Source organism: Pagrus major, chromosome 11 (genome assembly GCF_040436345.1).
Source record: "Pagrus major chromosome 11, Pma_NU_1.0".
Lineage (NCBI taxonomy): Eukaryota > Metazoa > Chordata > Actinopteri > Spariformes > Sparidae > Pagrus > Pagrus major.
This window is the reverse complement of record NC_133225.1, coordinates 2,061,542-2,067,272: the sequence shown is the minus strand read 5'-3', so window position 1 is coordinate 2,067,272 and position 5,731 is coordinate 2,061,542. Positions and strand designations below refer to the sequence as shown.

General features: G+C 42.9%; 1 long non-coding RNA gene across 1 annotated transcript in view; it reads left to right on the top strand.

Annotated features, from left to right (window-relative positions):
• The first annotated feature begins 4,537 nt into the window (after positions 1-4,537).
• Positions 4,538-5,731, top strand: part of LOC141004516 (uncharacterized) — a 70,802-nt gene continuing 69,608 nt past the window's right edge. Inside the window, exon 1 of the long non-coding RNA XR_012179819.1 lies at positions 4,538-4,760. This is a non-coding gene — a long non-coding RNA (uncharacterized lncRNA). The remainder of the gene's footprint in view (positions 4,761-5,731) is intronic.

Below are 5,731 nucleotides of genomic sequence, written 5' to 3'. Positions count from 1 at the left end.
CGAGCATTATACGAGACCTTTAACGACAGGTTAATGTTTTACTATCAGATTTAATCTCTTATCACCGACAGGTCAGACAGCATGCTCATCCCTTCTCTCACAACAGGTCCTGAAGTTACATCAGTTTTTGTGTGGAAACTAAATAAATAAATAAATAAATAAATGTGGCCCAAATCTGATCATATCTGATTGATTTTTTTTGGCCACTTCTTTCATTTCTTTTCATTCCCATGTTTTTCATTTTAAACATCCTACAGTTGCAGAAACACTAAACAACAGAACCACAGAGTCGAACATCTGAACCACCCTGATCACACACCTGTCCACACACCTGCAGTTCAGTGTCCGGCCTGCAGGGGCTGCTGCTGCAGCACATTTCTCTTTGTTTGCTCCTCATTCAGTTTTTTTTTTTTTTGAAGTCCAGACGTCTCATTCTGCTTCTCAGCATCCACTTTATCATTCTCTTTATCTCTCTGTGTGTTTTTTGGACTGTAGACTCACAGCAGACTCCGACCCTCCACCTCCTCCTCCACCTCCTCCACCCCTCATTGATTTGAACTGGTCTCCCTCTCTCTCTCTCCCTCCTCCATTCATTTTTAAGCTCCCTCGCCCCCTCGCTCCCTCTGATCATGCAGTAGAGGAGCTGTTTGATGTGTCTGACATCTCTATCAGAGAGCAGCGAGGAGATCGTCTGCAGGGAGAAACAGCCTGAAATATATACGAGGATCTTTCACACATATTTAACTGCTGACAAACACACATGCAGCAGAATAAAGAGACCAGAACCAGGATGTGACTGATGCACAGACAAAAGGAGAATCAGGGTTTTGCATTCATCCTGGAAAACCTGGAAATCTTTGAGTTTTAAGTAATGCAAAAGTCCCAGACTGGTTAGGAAGTGAAGATGTGCTCACATGTTTTAAACTCATATTCTGTGTTTCACTGCGTGACTCGGCGGAGACAGAAATCCCTAAAGTTCAGATATCAGTATCATTAAATTAACTTTTATCCAAATCGGTCAAGATCACACTTCTGTATCTGCACAATGAGCTCTGAATCATGTTTATTTACAAGTCAAAGGCCTAAATCAAGTCTCCAGCTGCTTCAGCTGTTTAGCAGAATGCTGCAACTCTGTTTTTCTGTGAAGCTCCAGAAATGTTCTGTGGACTACGAGACTTCACCTGACTTTATATCAGAAAACCTTAAAAAAGACACAAACAAAACGCTCCTTACATGTGCAAAACTTGCCTTAGAAAAATCATGTTTTAAGTTTTCTTCACTATCAAAGTGACCCAGTGATAGTTGTCTGTACGTCCACAGGTTCACTGCAAACAGGAAGTGCTAACAGCTAATTCAGCAAAGTTTTTATGGAGTTTGTTTGTTTTTTTCTTGATTTTTTTTGGGTTGTTTTTCCGTTTTAAATCATCTCCAGCTGCTTCAGCTGTTCAGCAGAATGCTGCAACTCTGTTTTACTGTGAAGCTCCAGAAATGTTTTGTGGACTTGTTACTTACGAGTCCTTTTCCACAGATTTTGTAAAAAAGGAATCGGGGTGAATCACTGAACTCACCTGGAGGGTCGTCAGCTCACCTCTAAACAAATTCACACACACACGATCTTTTACTGGAGCGAGAGACATTTATGACAGTGATTCAGTTCTAGCTGCTCTGTCTCCGTCCACAGGTCCGTCACTTCACTGGTCCTCTCCTCCACACAGCAGCAACAGCAACTTCCTATGTATGAGGCTGAAATTTACCACTGAGGAGTTTTCTGGATTGTTTCTTACATTTCCAAACTATCAAACAAGCACATCTGTGTGAAGGTTTGAAGGTAAGCGAGGTTTAAATCATCTCTCCTTCCTCACACTTTACATGACTTCTCCTGTCGCTGTTTGTGTCCACAGCCTCTCAGAGACTCTGTTATATGTTTGATTCATGGCCTGTCGTCCTCTCTGTGACAGCAGCCTCTTCACCTCCACTTTGAGTGCGTCCGCTCTGAGCCTGAACCTTTTAAAGAGCACTTTGAGGAGGTGGGGATCAGCTTAAACGCTCCACTTTCCACAAAACTGATGCTCACAAAGATATGCTGATGCACAAACACACCTGACGTGCACTCAGTCTTATAAACACTCGTAAAACACACGGAAGAAACAAAGCTTGATGTAGAGGAGTGTGTGTGTGTGTGTGTGTGTGTGTGTGTGTGTGTGTGTCCATGCGGTGCTACAGTGATCAATAATTCAATGAGTGTGTGGACCACACTCCAGCCTCTGGCTTCACTCTGTAATGAAGGAATAAGTTATGAATGTCTTATTAATCTCATCCCTCCAACAAACTCTTCTGTCAGTTCTGAGTCTTTCTCCTCATCTGTTGTTGCTCTCGTCCTGCTCCGGATCTTAAATCAGTCTCTTGAGATAAACAGGGAAGCGAACACGTAGAGATCAGAAGAGCAGATCAGCATCTTTGTTCTCTCGTTTTCTCGGATCAGTTTTTCTCCTCGGTGCAGCTGAGCTGGCAGTCCGATCATTACCTCCACACTCGCCGGCCTCCTCTAACTGTAATAGTGTTGCTGCTGCGAACTCTCACCCTCTGTGCTTCATCAATGTCACTCACTGAGCCGGAGAACAAGTAGATATTCAATTACCGGGCCGGGTTCGGTGGCGTTGTGAGCATTAAAATGTAGATTACCCAATTAAACCATAGGAGGGCACTGTTTGATTAGATTAAAGGCCACACAGATCTTTATAAAAGATGATGCTGCTCAGAAATGATTACAAAAAAAGTGCATTTACAATCTGCTGTGCACACAGGGCAGCATTAAGTGGTTTATTTTAATATTTTGTTAGCTTTATATCCTTAATTAGTCCATTTTTGGAAATCCACTCAGGTTTCCTGCAGCAGCTGCGGCTGCAGTAACTGAGGGCGCCGCCCCCGGGCCGTGTGGAGGTTTGGGTTTATTTTGGAGTGAATCTAATTATCTCCTGCGCTGGAAGTGGGTCGAGGTTCTGAGATGCAATGTGGCCCAAAATTTACATTTTGACGTAACGCAGTGCAGGGTTTCAATGCATGGTGGCCAAAAGTATGTGGACGGCTTTCATTCCTGGATGCTTTTATTCGGTCTGGTGCAGTTTTTGGTGGTTTGGGCTCCAGTGAATGTTAATGTCACATCATACAGTGAAACATGAAACATTAGTTTATTTATATAACACATTTACTTTCCAGTAAAGGCAGATGGGTTAGATATGACTCAGTACAGATTAGATAAATAAGAGGTGTACAGAAGGTGATCATTCAGTCATACAAGGCTAAAAAAGTTGAAGAAGTAAAATAGGGAGCTAGCAGAAAGATTTAAAAGCAGTAAGAAGACATTAAATATACCTTCAGAGAGCAGGACAGAGCCCTGACCTCAACCCGAGTCAGACCTGATCACCAGCATCATGTCGGACCTCACCGATGCTGTTGTGGCCGAATGGGAACAAATCTCTTGAGCAGACTGGAGATATCCAGATGTCCACATACTTCTGGCCATGTAGCGTACCTCATCGGTCCCTCCTCACCTGTTCAGTGCCAGGTGAGTCAGTAGAAAATAATTTTGAGCGTTTCCAGAGACTGAAACTGTTCAGAGTGTGTTTTCACCACAAACCTCTCTGATTCTCTGCTCAGATTTCTTAAACAGACAAATCTCCTGTGTTTACACTCAGAACAGTTTCTGCATCTGCTTCGTCAGACTTTACATTTTTCTTCACCCCTTTATAAATCAAGTGTTGCTTAAACAACTTTTCAACTTTCCCTCCGTCCTAATGTTTCCCTGTGGTATTACTGTTGGCGCTGCTCGTGCACGGACAGCAAAAAAGCTCACAATGAGCGCTTTAAAACACGACTCATGAGCGACCAAACAAATAGGATAAGAGCCTCCATACTTAAGTATTCAAAAACAACCTGTACGTCCAAAAACAGCCAATCAAACTTCAGGATAATGAGGTGGCACTTGGGGCGGCCAATCAGAGTCCAGGGTCAGCCAGCGCCCAACTTCTGGAGAAATATTCACATTTAAGAAGCTGGAGTCAGAGAATTATGACTTTCTTCTCTTTAAAAATCACTCAAACTGATTAATTATCAAAATAGTTGGTAATTAGTTTAATAGATAACTAATACTAATAACTGATTGATCAGTTGGGTAATCATGCAGCTCTAGATTCAATCTGCATTTACAAACATTTAAGTTGAAGGTGTTGTCTCCGCCCTGCTGGACGCTGATGGACTGACACCACACTGATCCTCTCTGTCTGCACTGATTGGAGGTAAACCACCAACACCTGGTTGACCTGCTGAGACACCAGGATGAGCTCCCTGAACTTCATCATGATTTTGTCTCCCTGTCTAAAACAGTGCTGCCAGTTCCACTTGTTATAAACGACTTTGGGCTTGTTTTTTTAAGTGTAGCTGCTGTTAATTTACTGTTGCCTACACAAACTGTTATCAAGTGGCCTCTCTTACACAGTGTGGCAGGTTAGGTCACCTGTTGGACTTCATTTTATTTATTTGAGGAGTCAAGTCGCTTTTTTTGGGCTTGCTTCCATACAGCTGGTTGCTTGTTTTCTCTCGATAGATCTGGCAACACTGGTCTAAAACTGATTTACTGGAAAACGTCTCACTTTAAATCATAAATCATCATCCTGAGGAACATTTGGAGCTCATTTTTCTTCTTCTGTGATCCACCTGCTGGAAGTAATGGACCAAATAATCAGAGATCTGCTGACAGGAAGGTAAGAAGTCTTTTCTTTCTTTGAGCTGTTTTGAGTCTCATGAATGGGGATTAATTTTGTGTCTGTATTGTTTTATCTCTCGTGCTGCAGTGACACAATCACACAGCGCTGTGAGTTTTCTTTGTCCTGCTTCTGTTTGATTTACTGAATCCTGACAGGTTCTTCTTCTCTTCACGCTGCTGTCTTCTCTGTTTGTTTACCCCTCTGGGACTCGCTCCTGATAAACGGTGGCAGAATATCTGAATGAACTCAAACGTAACTTAGTTGATGTCAGGAAACATCACAGCGGCGTTTTGTTGTCCAGCAGCAGCCTTTGGGAAGTGTTTTGGATCTCTGCAGGTACCTTCTTCCTCGTGGCAGAGAGAATCAGTGTTTTATTTTAAGTGCCCGTCTTAAGTAAAGAGAATAATGAAGGGAGGCTTGTTGAGGTTTGCTGTCAGCGAGTGAAGCCGTCTGCTGTCGAGCATTTGGTGAAGCATCGTCTAAAGGAGGCCACAGCTCTCAGGAGAAGCCGAGGAAAAACGTCCCCGGTGGAAACTAACTTTAAAACCCGATATTAGCTGCCGTCTATATGCAGATTAGATTCAGTGGATGGCCTCATTTCATACAGTAGATCATGAATTGATCATGTGTGGAAAGACTCAGTCACTTTGGTGTCTCGTCACAGTCTCGGCTGCTCAGTGAGCGATTTTATATCTGTTGTCATGTTTTTGTACTGTAAGAGTGGATACATATCTGTGTATGTGTGTCAACGTATGTTGTTCAGCAGTTTATCTCGAGGCTGCTGTGCTCTGTATCTCATGTAGCGTTGGTTTGAATCTGCTTTTGTTCTGCATCATTTCTAATGTGTTGATCTTCTTGTCGTGTCACTTTTGCCTTTCGTACGGTGACGTTTTCCTGCATACCGCCCACAGAAGAGGTGACGTCACATTTCCACTTCTGTCTCTGACCTCCAGGCACGATTATGTTTT